The following is a 20,630-nucleotide window of genomic DNA, read 5'->3' as shown; positions in this document are numbered from 1 at the left end:
TATGGGGGACAATTGCGAACTTATATTTTTGCTTTGTATCTTAATTATGTTGTTGACCTTTAAATTTAGCCACTTTACTACTTTTCTGCAGACAGGCCACTGCACCAATGCTAGGTTTTGAAAACACCAGAGCAGGGTAGAAAGCAAGAACAGATATTTATAATTTGGGTGCCCTCTCTGCATTGCATGGATATGTTTCAATGCACGATAAGACTACTTGGTAGCTAAACATATAAAAGTTAAGAGAATTAAGCTCAAAGCCTACCAAATTAGTAACTGGGAATTTCATATGTAAATTAAATTTCCTGATTCCCAGTGATGAAACAGTTTTGAGAATATGTGCGAAGGCAACCAAGTCACTCATGCTCACAAAGGAAACAAAATAAAAACAAGCAAGATTACAAGAACTTCGAACTTGCAACCCCAAAGTAAGACACCTGACATGACTGATTTATGTATTTACTGAGCATAAATTACAGCTAGCGCATAATCTGCTTGAACAAGATGACAAACAATGAGTTACTGTTGCTTTCTCTCTGGGGCATTTGGCTCTTCTGAACACATGCACATTGTATGGCACAGCTGCGTGGATGTAGCTGGGCATAGTTATGAGTCAGCATCACTTTGTTATTATGGTCCTTCACTATTATTGTTATGATTTATATTTGGCAAGCAGCCTAACTATCGGGTTGATCAGCTGTATTTTAAACAAAACATACTGACAGATTTCCGTTTCTAGCTAACATAAGGAGGCGGGTACATCCTTTCAGATTTCAAGAAACAGCTGTGCAACAGAAAGTCTACAATGACCAGTACCTTTATTATTAAGTGCCATGTACTAGATCTTTCTGCAATGAATACCTCTATTACCAAAAATTGTAGTCTGAAAAACTAATTGGAAAATATTTACAAGTGACAGATACTAGAACTGCATTACAATTGCAAATTTTTTCGTAAACAATATCACAATAATTGAAGTTTTATTAATTTCAGCAAAATGGCTGACATCCTATTATTGAGGCTAGTCAGTGCTGAAGGTATTGTTAGTTTGTAGGAGTCCTCAGACTGACAGCTCTGAAATATTTATCGCCATACTTGGTGGAACATGCTTTGCTGTTGCAGATATTACTTAGCCACAAAACATTTTGTAAGCCTTATGGGACAATTCTGTGTGGAAGATAAACCTATCTGATCATGTCTTTTTCGGTTGTGTATCTCGGAACTGGTGCTAGTCTGAGTTCTTACAAACTAGACGTTATTGAGTACTGTAATTATAATGCCTGCCACTACTATAAATTTCTGTTAGCGAAAATTGTCGCATTGTCATGAAGCAGATATGTTCACTTTTTAGCGGCAGTCACTGCTGAAACACTCAGTACAAAGCACAAAACAAAGATATGGAGTCAAAATGTAAATGTCGAACAAAGTTATAGTCAATTCCTCATTTCACAGAACTGTCTTTTTTTCTGTTAGTTTGCCAATACCAATTGCACATCCACAAACATTTTAGTATTGCACTTCTGGTAAATGCAGGAAATTTCAGTGTTTAACAGAAGCCCTTGGGAAGACAGTCCAGAGTCGCTTTAACAAAAAGACTTGCATTCAATCTGCGTTTCTATGTTGTAGGTCACTATAGCAAGGGGCATGTTTTGCTGATTGAATATTACTCGAAACAGTCTTATTATTCGTACTAGAGGCTTTGAAAGAGAGCAAATTGTAGAGTTCTTCATGCAGATTTCATATATGTCATTAGTATTTCTTTAGCTGCTTCTTGAGTTATGTCCCACACAATGGGAAAATACACTGATCTTTGCGGGCACTTTCTTGTGTACTAAATTTTCACAAAAAGCAGTGTGCTGTAGCTACCTCAGCTCTTCGTAGACTACAAAGTACCGATATCTATTCAAACAGCATGTAAAGTTACTAGAAGTATGCAAGATTGTCTTAGCAAGATTAGTCTTAGTCTTAGATTAGTCTTATGCAAGAATAGTAGGCAGGCAGAGAGGCCTGCCTACTAATCTTGCATACTTCTCATGCTATTGTGAAAAAAAGCTATTGAATATACTTCAAAAACATTTTCTCACAATAGCATGAGAATAACCTTATGCACTTATAGTTGTCCTATACTAACGAAATTTGGCATACGTACTCTTCAAGATATGCAGAATGCTCATATCTAATTGAAATTGCAATCTGTAAAATTATTTAATGTGGCCTAATATATTCTTGCATAGTTCCAGTAATTGTACAAGCCGTTTGGATAGGTATCACCACTTTGCAGTATACGAATAGCTAAATAAGATACAGCATGAAGCTATTTCTGAAAACTTTATACACAGGAAAGTGCCCCCCAAAATATTTTGCCACTGTGTAGGACATAACTAAAAAACAGCAGCTACACAAAAATAAATGACAATTCAAATCTAATAAAACACTTTATGAATGACAGTATATTCAAATCTCTAGTACAAATATATAAAAAAGTTGTTTCGAGGAGTTAATAAGTGGGTGTCAGTGTATTCTACCAAAGTGTTAGAAAATGCCTTCAGGCATACCATGGGGAGCTTTATAAATAGCACACGCACGCATCTGCCTAAAAAGCCCCATGCCCTGCTTGAATTCATTAGTCATTTTTGCATTCTGTTGTATGTCACCATTTGCATCCCTTAACATAGAGTGCACAAAACCAAAAACAGCCTATTACCGTATTTACTCGCATAATGATTGCACTCGCGTAATGATCGCACCCCTAAATTTTGTCGTTTTAATTCGTTTTTTTTTATTTCCCACGTAATGATTTCACCCCGAACTTGCCGCAGCGATGTGTCACGTGCCAAATCTAGCTAATAATGATCGCGCTTACCATCTGTCGACTGCTATGCGAACGACTCTTCAAGACAAACCAAGCAGACTGCATGCAAAAAACTTTCTTAAGCAGATGCCCCATTTCATTCCTTTCATCACTTTCTGCACTTCTACGACAAAAAAAAAGCTACAACCAAACTTTCCTTTATTATGTGTAGGCTTTATGATGGTTGTGGTCAACAAAAACAACAAAAAAGGCGTCTTTCGATTCTTCTCATCTGCACTTGTGGGCACGCAACAAATCGCGAGCGGCAATGATAGCAGCCACGTTTACACTGATAGGTTAGAAGTGTACCCTATTCATTCGCCGACGTTTGTAACGCAGCTAAGATATTCACCCACCCTTAGCGGAAACGTGCCACGTTAGGATAGTGGTGAAGACAAATGCCGCAGTTTCCGCAGCATGTGTTCCTATGTCACTGGCAGCTAAGTGCGCCCATCTGTTTCTGTCCCCTCAAAGTGGGCATGGCTATGTTATTGCCGCAAACTTGCAAATATTATTCATTACTAATATGGGAGAAACTGTTTGAATGCACTGTAATGTACTCACGAGAAGAAAAATGCATTCGGCGCGTTCGGCTTGCTCTGCCGGCCACCATTTTTTTTCGTGTCCTGCACTACATACAGCAGCAGCCGCCTATTTGTTGACCTGTTGTCATCCCGTAGTAAATGCCAGATAATATATTTTTTTCTTTTTGCGGGAAAATTAACCAGTGTAATGACCGCACCCCTGAATTTGAGTCAATTTTTTTTGCAAAAAAGTGTGATCATTATGCGAGTAAATAGGGTAACACACGGAATTTTTAGCCTGTAAAGGGGTTGTATACAAATGGGGCAGCCCACTCTAGTGTGACAATAAACAAATATTTGTACTCACAATATTGAAACCAGTCATAACATATATCCTCACAAATTTGGAAATGAATAACCAAAGAACCTTGCTGATTGTCTCATTAGTGTCCTAAACAAGATCTTTTGATGTTTATAATTTCTAGTTTAATTCACTTTCTCTAGTAAATGGACTTTGACCTAGACTACTCAGAGTAGGAGACTAACCCAGACCTGGAAGCCAATATTTAAATCTGAAATAAAGACATTCATCCCACGACCACGTCACTGCTATGTCATCAGAAGCGTGCATCCATGGACTGTAAAATAATTTTTACATGATCTGTACTGTTACTCTTGCACTAATAAATTAGGAAATGCACTTGCTATTTAAAGCACTGCTGTAAACCTTTGTGTTTGAGAAATGAAATACTCAAAAGTGTAACACAACCAATGTGTGCATATAACCTACGATGCCTTTGACATTCGTCAGTGTGACAAATGGGCACCGAGAAATGCAAAGGGCATCATAGCTTTCTTGTTTGAAACCTTGTGTGCGAGTATATTACTGGTATCTTTGCAGTGAAAGGAAGTCACATTATTATCAGACTTATGAGGGGAACTTATGTTTCTCTAGTTTAATATTTTCTTTTTTGTGCTCCTATATTCTTGACTTTTCCAAGAATAATGGGTGTTTGAAATAAGTACTCTATATTGCTCTTAAATTTTTCCTGCACAAGAGCTCACGTTAGGTTACATTTCTTGAACACTTTGCAGTGCTGTAGATAATCAAAAGAAAGAAAAAAATGCTGTAAGTTTGCATTTTAGCCTTCTGTATAACAAGTATGAATCTATCAATTACATACACAAGTACAAAAGAACTACGAAAAACTGGGCATAAAGACATACATTATAGTAATAGCAGGAATCGATGGTGAGAATTCTAATAGAAAGGAACCATTAAAAACTAGGCACTAAAGACACATATTAATTATAATAACACAAGTATTTGCTAAGAATTTGAAGAGACAAATAGAATGTCTCTTCAAATCACTCCACCCTAACATTCATCCATGGTTTGATGAGTGACCACAGTTGGTGATGCTGTTTGGATAAGTTGCAGCTGAGGTGCAGCTGTGAAATAGGCGGAACATGTAGAGAGGTCACCAAAGGTTGCACGCTGGTCGCACAGCAGGTTGCCTTGATCTCCGGACTCACTCGACACTCATGTGTTGAGCCTGGTTATACACCGTTTGCAAGAGGCCTGGCCCGTGTGTGGTACGGCTTTGGTAAAATTTCGAGGCAACCTGAAAAACACAGATCGATATCTATAAGCACCACAATATTCTTCACCATAGGGCAAACCTGAAGTTTACCATGGGCACATAGCAGATAATGAAAACAGACACAAGCCACCAGACTTCAGGTATAAAGATATGCAAAAGTGTAAATGAGTGTTAAGAGCTGTTTATAGGATGGAATGTTTCATTTTGTCTTTTGTAGATGAATAATAGTATCTTAACATAAAGTCAAGTGTACTTGGCCCTCCCTAAAAAAATTTAAATTATGGGGTTTTACTTGCTAAAACCACTTTCTTATCATGAGGCACGCCGTAGTGGAGGACTTCGGAAAGTTCGACCACCTGGGGTTCTTTAATGTGCACCTAAATCTAAGTACACGGGTGTTTTCGCATTTCGCCCCTCTCGAAATGCGGCCGCCGTGGCCGGGGTTCAATCCTGCGACCTCGTGCTCAGCAGCCCAACACCATAGCCACTGAGCAACCACGGAGGGCATGGCCCTCCCTATTTGTGTAAGTAGGCAATTCCATGCTAGCTGTACCGACCTGGCACACGACCACTTGAAATTTTTTTTGAAGAACTGGAGGCCCTTCAATATAGCGCAAATGTTAATTTCAAAAAATACTTAACTTAAAAAGTTTTTTTACTGGCGCAAGCACTAAGTGAGATTTTGTGTAATGCACCAATCTATGCATCATAAAAGGCATAGCAGAAAAATTGGTTCCTTCATTAAAGGGGCCAAATTTTTCGGGACTATAAAAAGAGGCCTTACACCAAAAATTGAACTGCTTATTAGCCACTGCTCAGTTTATTATGGGTCATTAAACATGGACAAAATGGCCAATTAACATTATTTTCATGAATCTGGCTTACAGCAAAAGCTGCAAATTTATGTAATCCACATATTTAGGAGTTGTGCTGCATGCAAAAACTGGTTTCAGGAACATAAATTATACAGCAGTGCACAGAGATGCGGATGAACTAGCAAAAAAAAGTCAGTTTTGGTGTGTTTATCGGCATACTTACTATTGAGGCAGTCCTAGTAAATTTATGCCCAATACCATGTATGAGTGTACACCGTATTCTTTTTAGATTGCTAAAGCTTTATCAAAGCAGTTTTTTGTTAAGCAAGAAAAAAAATGTACAAGTGGTCTCCTACTGGTTTCAAAATTTGCAGCGCGTTTCGTCTAATCCACAGAGCCTTTTGGCGGCTAAGGCAAACTGCATGGACTTGAGCATTCCTGCACCGATAGCGGGGAGTCTAAACTGCTTTGAAGTTAACTCTTTCATTGCTGAGTGGCTACAAGCCACTTCACTCAAAAAGTTGCCACTTAATCACATGTATTTACATTAATCTTTCTGTTGGCTTCCAGCCTGCTTGGCATCATCACGAAGGCTGCCAACTCCCTAGTGGACGTAGTCAGGACATGGTGGTGGCAGGACGCAGCGGCAGGAGCCGCCAAAGGCTTCAAACTCCCTAGTGGACGTAGTCAGGACACAGTGGTGGTAGGATGCAGGGGCGGGAGCCACCAGAGTGTACCTGCAGCAAATTTGCACAAATGCTCTTAGTCCTACCATGTCACAATTTACAAGAAAAATTAAGCAGTCTGTGGAACATGGATACCAATACAAATAAATGTAAACAGTTAGGTCCCACAACACAACTAGAACATTGACAAAGAAGAAATGGTACTTATGCTTATGAAAATCCAAGCAATGAAAAAAAGAGAATGTGCATCCGATTTGTGCACGGAAGCTCAGTGGAAACCTGAGCTCATACCATCAAGTGATCTGCTAGTCAACTGCAAGCCTCTTAAAATGTCATTGTATATTTTTTACACACACTATGTTAAGCTGCATTAAAACAAGTTCAGCATCTCTAAATATAAGTAATCACGAAGCAATTCAATTAATGAATTCCAGTGGTCGATAATGCAACAAAGTGCACGCTCTGATGAAGCTGGCCAAACTGGGTAGTGACAAATAACAGCGTGGTTCTCTACATCTTGTTTTTCTGGCTTTCGCTGTAGCATTAAAATACACAAGAAATATCACATTCCTGACATTTAACCCTGCCAATTTTTATTCCATAATGCATAATACTTCAGCAAGAGCAATAATGCTGTCTTTTACTCATAAATAGTGATAGAACAAGAAATTTTACTGGAGCTAATGTTTTGACAAGAAAACTTATCTCCTTCTCTTTGTCGAAACATTGGCTCCAGCGATGCTCCTTGTTCTACGGCTCTTCATCATTTCAAGTCTCTGTCTTCCTGTGTACCTCTGTACTTTCAATGTTGTATCAATGAAATTGTAATAACGGAGAATTAGTAAATGTAGCTGATGAAGAACTTGGGCTTGTTGGTAGACAATGACAGAGTAACGGCGCAACATAGAGATACGGACAAAGGAGGCTCATGTGTGCCGTCTCCTCCAGCTATGTCTCTCCTTTGGACAATTACTCTATCTCGATGTAAAAGTATTACCCTTTGCACAATAATGCTGAAATGAATAAAGGCCAGGAAAGTGGACACAAAAATTACAACAAATAGCATCTTATGCTAATGAGATATGCGAAAGTCCCTGCTACGATCTGTCTCACCAATAACGTGCTGGATAAGATGGCGTCTTCTTCTGGATGTTGGCATTTCTTGAATACCTAAAATAAAGTACATTTCAAAATTACAAAAATACACAGAACAGCCGTAGCAGAGGAGATAACGCATTGTTTAGTAAAAGAAAGTAAACTAATCTCTGATGCAGTGCAGACGAAATTTCCTTTATTAAATTAGCAGAATAATACATCACACTTCATTTCATTTAATGCTGTGAGCGTTTCTTGGTACAACAAAGAAAGGTATTTCTGCATGAAAACAGTAAAATAATCATAGCCTTCTACTTTTACAAAATACGCGACAGCGACTAAGCCAACTACAGCAGTATATACTTAAAATTGTTATATGCACATTACAATAGCCAAGACAGGAGAAACTTGGGTTTATATGTAGCTCACCAAGAGGTACCACCTTGGAATCGATTCATTTCTGCTTGCCAAATATCTGCACTAACATAAGACTACAAATAAAAAGACCCTCGTTTTCATAAAATACCGGACTCAAAATAGAAAATCCAGTAGGAATACCACAAATTCTGTGCATAACACAGCCAGGTTTTGTGCGCCTAGTAGGATTTACTATATAAAGGTTGCAGCAAATTCATGCTTTTAAATATTTACCACCATGAAAATAAAGATTACATAAAAAATAATAACATTATACATCGGCTTAGATTGTCAGCTAACGTGTTTTGTGTTTTCTACTTACAGCCAAATGCACATAAAATTTGTTCTGTTTCAGCGCTTTTAAAGCGCTGTGTCTGTTCGCTTGTGCATGCAGCCGCTTTACCGCTCTTAAGATATCTGTGCTGCCACAGCGCCTGACACTGCCATACAGCGTTGTAGCGCTTTTATTATTCGCGGTAATATACCTAAAGCGCTAGTAAATCTTCAGAATACACAAGCTGTCTTTTCGGCTACCTGTCTTCGCCAGCGAAAGTTACACTGGTACTAGTATTGTATCTACACTTCAAGTTACGCAGGACAGTACTTGATATTCTACGGATCTTTCGATGCGACAGGCCACTCGTCACCGGAGTCGTTAAGAACGGTGTTTCTCCTGGCAGTACAGCTTTGCAATAATTTCAGATGCTCTCCTGAGGCTTCCGTCTGCCAGTAGTATTTTCGCATACATACGCGCACGCATGCCCAAGAAACGTCTGTGAACTGCCAAGAGAAACGTGGCGCAAAATGTAGCCATACCGGAAGGACCGAGTCCGCGCCGTTTGTAAACTCGGAACAAAAGCTGATATGCTTACCTGAGACGTTAAGAGAAATATGGCACAGGTCACAGGTCCCCGCTGGTAGTGGTTCGTATGCATCTGGTCGTCTCTGTCCGTTGCGATCTCCCATATCACAATGAAAGATGCAGTGCAAACCGCAGCACTTCGGACGCTTCCGGCGAGCGCACTTGCTCGATGTCGGCAAAGACGAAATCGGCGAAACGCTGCTGCTGGCGGCGGTCCCCTCGTCGCAATCACACAGCACGGACAGAAGCTCCCACCGTAACTTGTCGCAACGCTTGGTTGCAGTCGTCCCTAGCGCAGCGATTTCAGAACCACTCAACGACAATGTATACTCGTGCGTGATGCAGCGCAACTTTAAAATGGCGTCATGCTATTGACGGCTTCGGCTTTGGATCATTTTGTAGCTGCACAACTGAGCAGAACAGTTGCGCTAGTTTCGGTTTTGTTTACTCGCGTTGAAATAAAAACTGTTTTGCTCACTGATAATTTTACGTCACTTAAGTAATGTTCACGAATGAAACAGCCATGAATTTAATACGCGTGTTGAAATACCCGCTACGTTCACTTGGCAGAAGCAAAATTTGCTCGTCCGAGCGTGGTTGCGTTTGAAATATCTATCGGTGGGCTGTCGGAGCATGCTCGAAGTGTGAAGACGCGGCGTAATTGTCCTTAATTTCCTTAGATATAACGGTGCGGCTGCCCTTGATTTCCGTCTAGTGCAGTTTGCTCTGATGTGAGGTAGAACTACAAAGCCGCCCATGTTGCTGAATGATCTAGTGCACCTGAAGCTGCCAGAACTCCGGCATTTCCTCCACAAGTTCTTGCGACTGTGTGCCGCGATCACCAAATGCGAGCGTAGTCATATGGCGGAGATTTAGCAGCACATTTTCTAGAACTATCGTTCACCGCTCTCTCACGACATGGAGAAGCAGTGTGGTTGGTCCTTGGTAAAAATGTCTATTTATTGCGAATTTTGCGATAGCAATTATATGGACACAACCGTCAAAATATATCTGTCGGTGTTACCGTGAGCTTTCGTATAAAGTCAAGTGCGATAAGATCCTATCCCGCGCCGTTGGCTGTGCGCGTTAAAGGAAGTGTTCGAGGCTGAGCCGGGCTCGATGGGCGCCCCAAGTATCTATAGGAGGTCACGTGATAAAACGCGCGCAAGCCGGGAGAGGGATGCGGGATGCGCTAGTTTAGCGCGCTTCTCCTCCTCTAGCCGTTGCTCTAGCCCGGTCTTGCGCCACCCTCGCTCTGTCTTGGTGATAATTTCCGATGGACGCAAAGCTGGGGGGGAGGGGGGGGCGCTCAGATAACGCAATTTTGCGGAGACGCTTTGACGGAAGAGGCAGCAGAAGCGTTCTGTCCGCTCTGTTCGCGCCCTTCGTCAAGCCAACGCTGTGACAGCGAGTGTTCGCCGTCATTGAGTGAGATCTGTTGTATGCACGTACGCGCGTGACCCAGTGCTTCCTAATTTAAGGAGTAAGCGAATGTTTACTGCAGTTTATTCAGCCGATGAAACAACGAACATTGGTTCCAGCAGTAGTTCGTGCAGTGGTTCAGGCAGCATTGGGGCGAAACTGCCGTATTTTTGTTTTTATATTTCTAGGGGGTTCCAAAGCAGTGTTGCGTACGTTAATATTTGTTTGTGGCCGCGGAACGCAACGCACAGTAGCCCAGTGGCTTTGGTGTTGCGCTGCTGAGCTCGAGGTGACGGGTCCAATCACAACCGCGGCAGTCGCATTCCAACGGGGGCAGAATGCGAAAACGCGCGTATACCGTGCATTCCGTACACGTTAAATAACCCGAGCTGCTGAAAATAAATCTGCAGCTTTCCATTACCGTGCGCCTCATAACAAGATATTGATTTTGGAACCTAAACCTTCGAAATTTAGTTTAAGTCGCGGGATTACATTTACAATCGACACTGTTGACTGCACCTACTGAACTTATCTCTTTGCTGTGCTCTCTTTAGTAGCCAATACTTTTTTTTAGATTTACTTATGGTCAGAACCAGTGTGATAAATCCAAGTCTTCCTTATCATAGGAATCCAGCTATGGCTTAAGCGTGTGAGGTATCAACAAACATGGTCAAGAAAAATCAATATATAGAGTTCGAAGTAATTGCAGAACATGACAAGGATGAAAGAATGATACACGGCGGCATTACAACCAGGACAGGAACCCGAGGGCCTGCCTAAAACAGAAGAGTTTATCTGGTATTTCTTCTCCTGCATTAAATCTTTCTCTCGCCAGACTCATCTCGAATATCAGAGGAATGGCGATCTTCCATGACTCTTAGCGTGCTATTGAGAGTCAAACGACCCATGCGGGAATGTTGACTCTTCTTTTTGACTCTACTCGCGCAAAAGTGGGTCTTCGGAAGAAAAAAGAGAGTCAAGTTGCTGTGACTCACTTTTTACTCTCTTTTTTCTTAGAGTGTAGGGACGATGGAATACAGTCTCTCGGCGTAGCAGAACAGGAACTGTCAAAAAGGCACTTCGAACATGGGCTGGTGGCAGCTGAGAAGAAGCGCACCTACCGTGAAGCGGCCACAAAGGAAAAGAAGGAACGAAGGGGTCAATGCCCGGTGTCAAACCCGAGTTACGCAGAAAAAGGTGGCTAAGAGGCGCAAGAAGAGGCCTCGGCTGTGGGAGAGAGTGAAAAGGTTATTCTCAGCGGCGACTCAAACCTGGCTATGTGCTCAGAGTGAATTGGTGAGAGAGCGAAAGGCGACAAAAGAGTGGCGGTAGGGACATTTCCAGGGCGAACATAGGGCTTGTCATTGAGCGAGAAAAAGAAAAGCTTGTGGAAAATGCCCAAGGACGCGAGCTTGTAGTAGTAGCTGGTGAGCTAAATAACGTACTAAACAGAAAAGGGGCTGGGCTGGCCCAGCGCTTGGGGAAAGGCGTAAACGACAAGCGCGAGATATCCGCACAGGTGCAGATCGTGGTGTGCACGGTGCCGGGGATACCTGTACGTGACAGTCACGTACAATGAGCCGTAGTAGCTGCTAATCAGGCGATATGGGCAAAGAGATGAGAGAACGGTTTTGAGGTTGTAGAAGTAAACAGGGAAGTGAGAATGTATGGTGGTTTTCAACGAGACGAGATCAACTTCACTCACAGGCTTGTGCGAGCCTGTGATTGAAGTTGCTCGTTGCGCAATAGCTTTTTTGAAGGTCTATGGGCACTTAGGAGGCCAGGGTAAGTAGTGAGGAAGAAAAAGGTCCCTTAGAGGTACCTGTACCTCAGACTCGCAAGCCATCAATAAGAAATAAAGGCGGAAAAGAAGAAACAAGAAAGCTCACATTGAAATCGGCCACATAAACATGCAGGGTAGTAGAAGAAAGCAAAAGTGGTTAGAGCTTGAGGAGCAGGTAAATAAAGAACAAATAGGTGTATATATGGTTAAAGAAACGCACCTTGGTGTCTTGAAGAGCCACCAATGATTGAGAATTATGTTTGGGAAGAGTGCAAAAGAAATAAACGGGAAAGAAAGAGAGGGGCAGTTGGAATGCTGATACATAACGGAGCCAGACGGGAGCGGGTAAATTCAAGATGTTAAGAACATCTTTGGTTGGAAGACACGATGAGTGAAAAGAAAACTTGGCTGGGGGTAAGTTACTTATGAACGGGAAAGAATTGCAGAGAGAAGAGCCAAGAGTTGGTGGAATACTTTAATGCGGATATTAAGGCTTTCGGGAATGATGCCGAAGTTATCCTGTTAGCTGACATGAACACCCACACATAGAAACTAGATGGTCATACCGACAACAGCAACTTAATACTAGATCTCTGTGAGCAACGTAACCTCGTTATCTTAAATACGAGTCTTAAATTTCATGACCAGATCAGATCTAAAACTCGGAAACAGGCAATCGACCATTGATTACTGCGTGGTGGGAGAATATATTTATGATAAGTTGAGAGAAATGGTCACTGACGAGGAAGGTTATATCAACAAAGGGAGTGACCGTAAACGTATCATTTCGAAAATATGGCACGAAGTTAGCAAAGAGAGCAACGAGCCATGAGTGCCTAGTCCACATTTAAAAGCTGAACAAATATATTCGCCAGAGTCTAGAAACAACTTGGCACATGGCCAGGCAGAGAGGGGAAATACAGTGAGCTAAATGTAATGACGAGAGAAATAATAGGAAAGGGAAGCAAGATATTTATTGAAAGAAAAAATAGAACCATAAAGCTGCTGGAACTAGCATATATGGGAAGTGCTCGAGGAACGACATAAAACATCAAGAGAACAGGCAAAAACAAAAATTCGCAGTTGCCGCTGGTTGAACAAGACAGAAAATGGGAAGTATACCGGAAGAAAAAAATTATGGTTAAAGCATGGGTTCAAGAAAAAATATAAGTTTAAAGTAAACGTTGGTTGTCAGAGATGCGTTAGAAAAACAAGACCCCACCCAGAATACTTTGGAACCACTTAACCATATTAGGCAGGAAGTCTGTAGCACTACAACATATTCTGGAAGAAGATGGAGACAAACTGAGAGGGGATGCGGCGTTAATTATCACCGGAAAAATAACACCTGAATCATTTAAAGGCAATGAAAAGGTTGCTTTAGAGAAAAAGAAGAAGCTGAACGAGGGCCAGATGGAAAAGGAGCTGGTGCTGAGGAATTTCAACTGGAAGAAAGCCGAAGAGAAAACTCTTAAGCGAACAGCCACAGGGTTAGACGATCGTTTCGGTTAGGCGGAATAATGAACTAACAAAAAGTAAGGAGGCTCTGTTGAAAGCAGTAGAAAAATGCTTGAAACATAAGCGAATGCCGAGCAGTTGGCGAGAAGGTAGAATGAATTTAATTTATAAATGAAAGGGGGAGAAAGAGCGCACGATGCGGCGGCCAGGCTCGGCCTGCCCGTCACAACGTGGGAGCGACATGCTGCATGATAATCGCGTATCTCAGGTCCCTCAATAAAGCTTTTACATCGATCTATCCATATAAACCATTAGATTGGTTGACCATCGTTGACCATTACATCGGTAATATATAGGTTAGTAATCGAGGGGATTAAAGGCTTAAGCGACAACTCTGCGCAAATTGGTCGAATGGGGTACTGAATCTTTATTGAAAATTAACGATACCAAAACTAAAGCTGTACTTTTTAGACGTAGGAACAAACGACTAGAACATTTAGCTACACTAACGCTTGGTTTTCAAAGCATTCAAATAGCGGTGTCAGTAAAGTGCCTAGGTGTGACACTGCACTGTAATCTCTCATGGGAGATACACATCGACAATCTGGTTAAAAAATTGCAAAATGCACAGGCATGTTATACAGAGTCCGCTCTCTACTACGTCTGAGTGTTAGACTTTTAGTTTATAATGCACTATTTTTATCTAACTTTTCATATTGTCATCTGGTGTGGGGTACAAAAACATGGTCAAATACTTATAGGTTACAGAAAATACAGAAAAAGGTCATTCGTATCATTGCGAATGCCCCGTTTACTGCTCACACTCAACCTCTTTTCGCATCATGAAAAGTAACACCAATTAATGACCTATATAATTGATTGCTAAGTAAACGATATGAAATGAAACGGAAAAATCATGACGCATTCTTTGATGACACAACTAACTTACGGCCCAAAGCTAATTACTACCCAACACGTAACCACGACGTCTGCTTTGTGCCATACGTTCGTACTAATTACGGTTGTCAAATGCTCCGACATATAATTCCAACTCCTCTTAATCGGCGCAATGAGCACTGAGGACCTAACGATACGGTTTTCTTTTTGCTTTTTGTTTTTACTGCAAGTTTGCACCTTCTTTCTCCCTTTTTTTTCTTATTGTTATTTTTCGTTTTGTATTCTTTAGTGTTCCTGAGCGTTTCGTGTTAATTCTTCCACCTTCATTTATTTGTTATTGCAAGAGGATGTTCACTAATTTTCATTGAATGTCATGTTTACCTATGCACTGTAGTCTTTTTTTTTTCTTGTTCTGTCCGTGTTTTGTTGCTGCCGGTTTTTATGTACGGGGGTGCGCCCCTCTGTCAAGCCAGTCATAGGCTTTTTGGGTGCACCCCTAACATCCCTGATGTTGAAATAAAGGTATTTGTATTTGTATTTGTATTGTTAAGAGCTTTTGAGAAAGATTTACCTAGAAAATAGCGATAAGGGATGACGATCGAGCGAGGAGAAAGTGGATATCACCAAGAAACTGATGCAGATGTGCCCTCTATTCACACTGCTGTTTATGATGTACATGCTGAGGATGGAGAGGGCGCTAGAAGGAAGTAATATTGGGTTTTCTCTCATACAAACAGGCGGGTACAGTAGTAGAGCAGCAGCTTCCAGGTTTATTTTATACGGACGACATTGTGTTGCTAGCTAACAAGCAAGGTGATTTGCAACGTCTGGCTGATATCTGTGAAAAAGAAGGCGAAAATTTAGGAATAAAATTTAGCGTTAAGAAAACAGATTTTATGGTATTTATTAAAAACAGTGAACAGGGAGTTTTAATAAAGAGCCAGAAATTGTCACATCTTGCTGGTGAAGTAGCGCACTGACACGGACACAGTAAAGACAAACAGGAGAAGACGACACTCGCTGCACTCGCGACTATTTTATTTCAGAACACATACTTCATATTTATATACCTGCGCACCCTCAGGAGTCAAAGAGAATCAAGGCAAGATTAAAGGCATTTTTTAAAAATCATTTGCTCGCACATACTCGGGCGTCAAAGATATGGCACCCATCTATCGTGGTGTCAAATCCTATCGTAATTTGTTGCAACCCTAACAACCATTTTTATTTTAAAAAATTTTTTCTGCTTTTTAGTGTACTTCCAAAAAGGCAACTTCACCATTGCTTAGATGTACGGATGGCTGACTGATACAACCCTCTCCCCTCTTGTGAATATGAAAGGCTTCGATTATTTCCCTGGTCAGCTGATCCTTATGGTGTGATTAAACTGTGGTATCATTGTAAAGCGGCCAGCACCCATGTTGTGAGCAGTGCCCCTTAATGTGGGAATGAATGTTTCCCCCATTGACCTTTCGTGCTCCAAAAGTCTCGTGTTTACACACCGACCCGTTTGGCCGATGTATACTTTTCCACACGATATGGACAAACAGTAGACTACAGATGACCTGGTTGTTGAAAATGGTTACAGATGAAAATGGTTGTTAGGGTTGCAACAAATTACGATAGGATTGCACACCATGATAGATAGGTGCCATATCTTTGACGCCTGAGTATGTGCGGGCAAATGATTTTTAAAAAATGCCTTTAACCTTGCCTTGATTCTCTTTGACGCCTGAGGGTGCGCAGGTATATAAACATGAAGTATGTGTTCTGAAATAAAATAGTTGCGAGTGCAGCGAGTGTCGTCTTTCCCGGTTTGTCTTCACTGTATCCATGTCAGTGCGCTGCTTCACCAGCAAGATATGATGATCACTCACCAATTAGCCCAACTTTCCACTTTACTGAGCCAGAAAATACCTCGGGTAAAGGAATTCAAATTCAGTAGTGTATGGATAAACGCAGGCGATATCCACTTGGAGACACAGGAAAAAACGCTAATAGCGAAAGGAAAGAGAAATGCGGCCATAATTAAACACAGAGTGTTATGGGGATACAATAGGTACGATGTTCTCCGTAATATGTGAAAAGATGTAATAGTTGCAGGAGTTACGTTTGGAAATGCGGTTGTTAGCTGATGCACAACCGCATTTGGGCACACCTGATGTGACATCAGGTGTGCCCCAAGGCTCAGTCCTTGGGCCGCTTCTTTTTTTATTATACATAAACGATTTGCCACTTCACTGCTCTTCTAACATCCGTCTCTATGCTGATGACTGCGTTCTATATGAAGTGATGAAATCTTCTAATGATCATTATCGCCTTCAAGAGTCGTTTTTAGGTTTTGCGATTGGTGTAACACTTGGCAAATGAACATTACTTTCAATAAAACCGTTCTGATGTCTTTCTGCAACAAATCTTCCCCCTCCCTTTTCAGTTACTCGTCCAATGGCCGTACAGTAGATAAGGTTTCTGAGTATAAGTATCTTGGTGTCATTTTTACGCATAACATGTCATGGTCTAACCACATTGACTACATATGTACTAAAGCACTAAAAAAATTGGGTTACTTGAGGCGAACGGTAACCCGATCTCCTAAAGACACAAAGTTACTAATGTATAAATCTCTAATCCGCCCTGTTCTTGATTATGCATCTGTAGTTTGGAGCCCGCATAAGCAGTTAGAGATTAATAAACTAGAGGCTATACAGAAAAAAGCTGTGCGATTTATATGTCATCGTTACGATCGCGACTTTTCGCCCTCTTCAACACTTTCTTCCTTGAACCTAAACACGCTCTCTTCTCGTCGCCGTGTCGAATCATTAAAATTCTTGCATTGCATTGTCAATTCTTTAGTTAGGCTCTCAAATAATAATTACATTAACTTCGCGCCGGGATCATCAACGAGAAGACATCATGACCTAAACTTAATACCCTACTACGCACGTACTAACATGTTCAAATTCAGCTTTTTTCTCCGCTCAATCGAAGACTGGAATTCATTACCGGGGTCCATTCGCTCATGATCATCCCAAATTTTTGCAACCGCGATCCCAGATGCATAATCATGGGTATGGGCATAATCAGGCATGGGTGTGCCTGGCAGCATTTGTATAACTTCTTGTGTATTCTTTCATCAGTGCTCTTTTGTAAATGTGTTCACTCGTATTATTGTGTATTTTCCTTTCATCTGTGCTGTTTAAAAGTGTTCACTTGTGTTTACCGCTATATTCTCCAATGCATTTTCTGTACATTTTCTTAACCCACTCCTGCTATAGCGCTAACTGCGCTGCAGTATGTATAAATAAATAAATAAATAAATAAATAAATAAATAAATAAATAAATAAATAAATACCCACGGTTCAGCACGAACTAATCTTTTTCCGACTTTGTTAAATTTAGCTATTAATTGGCCTCACATTTCCCGGCGCGAAGCGGCCTAACCAATCATCTTTGAAAACCCATGAAAATGACGCTTTGAGAAGGTTAGTACAAAAATATACTGCAACTCGTTCGGAAGCTTACCGCGATTAATTTTATTCCCGCGTTCGGAATACCGTATATTAGTTAGTAGTTCGTCGAGATCGGTTTTCAAGCTCGTCAATTTTGTCCTGCATTTTTGAAATGTTTGCACTGCTTGCTGCCGTCTGTGTAGCAGGCCTGTTTCAAACTTGGATTGCACTCTGCATCTAGCTTGATCTGCTTGTCACTAATGTACTTGGCAATGTTTGTTGGAAGCCCTCCAAAATCCACTGATTCCATCATCATCATCATAAGCCTGGCTACGCCCACTGCAGGGCAAAGGCCTCTCCCATACTTCTCCAACTACACCGGTCATGTGCTAATTGTGGCCATGATGTTCCTGCAAACTTCTTAATGTCATCCGCCCACCTAACTATCTGCCGCCCCCTGCTACGCTTCCCTTCTCTTGGAATCCAGTCCGTAACCCTTAATGACCATCGGTTATCTTCCCTCCTCATTACATGTCCTGCCCATGCCCGTTTCTTTTTCTTGATTTCAACTAAAATGTCATTAACTCGCATTTGTTTCCTAACCCAATCTGCGCTTTTCTTACCCCTTAACGTTACACCCATCATTCTTCTTTCCATGGCTCGTTGTGTCATCCTCAATTTAAGTAGAACCTTTTTCGTAAGCCTCCAGGTTTCTGCCCACTAGGTGAGTACTGGTAAGGCACAGCTGTTATACACTTTTCTTTTCAGGGATAATGGCAAGCTGCTGTTCATGATCTGAGAATCCCTGCCAAACGCACCCCAGCCCATCCTTATTCTTCTGATTATTTTAGTCTCATGATCTGGATCCGCGATCCCTAGCTGCCCTAAGTAGATGTATTCCCTTGCCACTTCCAGTGCCTTGCTAAATATCGTAAGCTGCTATTCTCTTCCGAGACTGTTAAACATTACTTTAGTTTTCTGCAGAATAATTTTTAGACCCACCCTTCTGCTTTGCCTATCCAGGTCAGTTAGCATGCATTGCAATTGGTCACCTGAGTTACAAAGCAAGGCAATATCGCAAGTTACTAAGGTATTCTCCATTCACTGTTATCCCCAATTCTTCCCAATCAAAGTCTGAATACCTCCTGTAAACACGCTGTGAATAGCATTGGAGAGATCGTATCTCCCTGCTTGACGCCCTTCTTTATCGGCATTTTGTTGATTTCTTTATGGAGAACTACGGTCGCTGTGGAGCCCCTTTGGATATTTTTCAGTATTTTTGCACAAGGCACGTCTACACCCTGATTCCATAATGCCTGCATGACTACTGAGGTTTCGTCTGAATCAAACGCTTTCTCGTAATCAGTGAACCTATATGGTTGGCTACATTCCGCACATTTCTCTATCACCTGATTGATAGTGTGAATATGGTCTATTGTTGAGTAGCCTTTACGAAATCCTGCCTGGTTCTTTGGTTGACAGAGTCTAAGGTGTTCGTGATTCTATTTTCGATTAATTTAGTAAATACTTTGTAGGCAACGGGCAGTAAGCTGATTGGTCTATAATTTTTTGAAGTCTTTGGCGTCCCTTTTCTTATGTATTAAGATTATGTTGGTGTTCTCCCAAGATTCCGGTGCACTCAAGGTCATGAGGCATTGCGTTTACAGGGTGGCGAGTTTTTCTAGAACAATCGGCCTACCATCCTTGAACAAATCTGCTGTTACCTGATCCTCCCCAGCTGCCTTCCCCCTTTGCATAGCTCCCAAGGCTTTCTTTACTTCTTCCAGCGTTACTTGTGGGATTTCAAATTGCTCTGGACTATTCCCTCTTCCATTATCCTCGTACGTGCCACCGGTACTGTATAAATCTCTATAAAACTCAGCCACTTGAAGTACCTCATCCATATTAGTAATGATATTGCCGGCTTTGTCTCTTAACGCGTACATCTGATTCTTGCCTATTCCTAGTTTCTTTTTCACTGCTTTTAGGCTTCCTCCGTTCCGGAGAGCATGTTCAATTCTATTCATATTATACTTCCCTATGTCAGCTGTCTTTCGCTTTTTGATTAACTTGGAAAGTTCTGCCAGTTCTATTCTAGCTGTAGGGTTAGAGGCTTTCATACATGTGTGAAAGCCACTGATTCCACTTTCGATTAAATGAATATTTCAACACGGGTGATTAGAAAATGATAAGAACAATTAAAAGGCATTTAAGATATCTAGCGTAGCGTAACGCCCCAATAACGCATTGTCATTATTTACAGGAAATAGAGAAATAGACGAGGAAATGTCAACCATGGTGAGTATGTAGCGGCTTAAGATGCTGCAATAACAGATTTTCAAGTGTTGCAATAACAACACGTTACAATATGCCACTGTTGCTCCAATCATACGGCGCATTGTTATCGCCTTTATCTCCGCTAGTAGAATTCTATAACTTCCGCGAAGCACGATTCGTGGAAATGGGCTGATAGCATCTTTACTGGTTGCAGTCACAATCTAAAACTGCACCGAAGTGGTATATCGCTTCACGTGGCGACATCGGCAAAAGCCTTGCTTTTAACAACTTAATATTGCGATAGATGAAAGGGTTTTCAATGCGTTCTTTTCTCGCCTTGACCGCCATGCGGCGCGAACGACTGGCGCCGCGAGCTGGGGAAGAATTACAGGCAGCAGAGCTCTCTTGAAAGCCACGAAAAAGAGAGGGCTTGAGAGGAGTCAGAGAGCACGGTGGAATACTGAGCGCCTCTTATTGCTGGAGCACTGG

The 20,630-nt window shown here is 41.4% G+C and overlaps 1 long non-coding RNA gene across 1 annotated transcript; it reads right to left on the bottom strand.

The window, feature by feature from the left end:
* Window positions 1-1,996: 1,996 nt before the first annotated feature.
* LOC135900952 (uncharacterized) lies at window positions 1,997-9,243 on the bottom strand. The gene is made up of 5 exons (XR_010563988.2): window positions 8,865-9,243; window positions 7,594-7,650; window positions 6,341-6,531; window positions 2,102-5,000; window positions 1,997-2,030 (listed from the first exon to the last, which is right to left on the bottom strand). It is a non-coding gene; the product is annotated as an uncharacterized lncRNA (long non-coding RNA).
* Between the last annotated feature and the right edge of the window lie 11,387 nt (window positions 9,244-20,630).

Source organism: Dermacentor albipictus, chromosome 2 (assembly GCF_038994185.2).
Source record: "Dermacentor albipictus isolate Rhodes 1998 colony chromosome 2, USDA_Dalb.pri_finalv2, whole genome shotgun sequence".
Taxonomy (NCBI): Eukaryota; Metazoa; Arthropoda; class Arachnida; order Ixodida; family Ixodidae; genus Dermacentor; species Dermacentor albipictus.
This window is presented reverse-complemented; position numbering and strand designations above follow the sequence as displayed.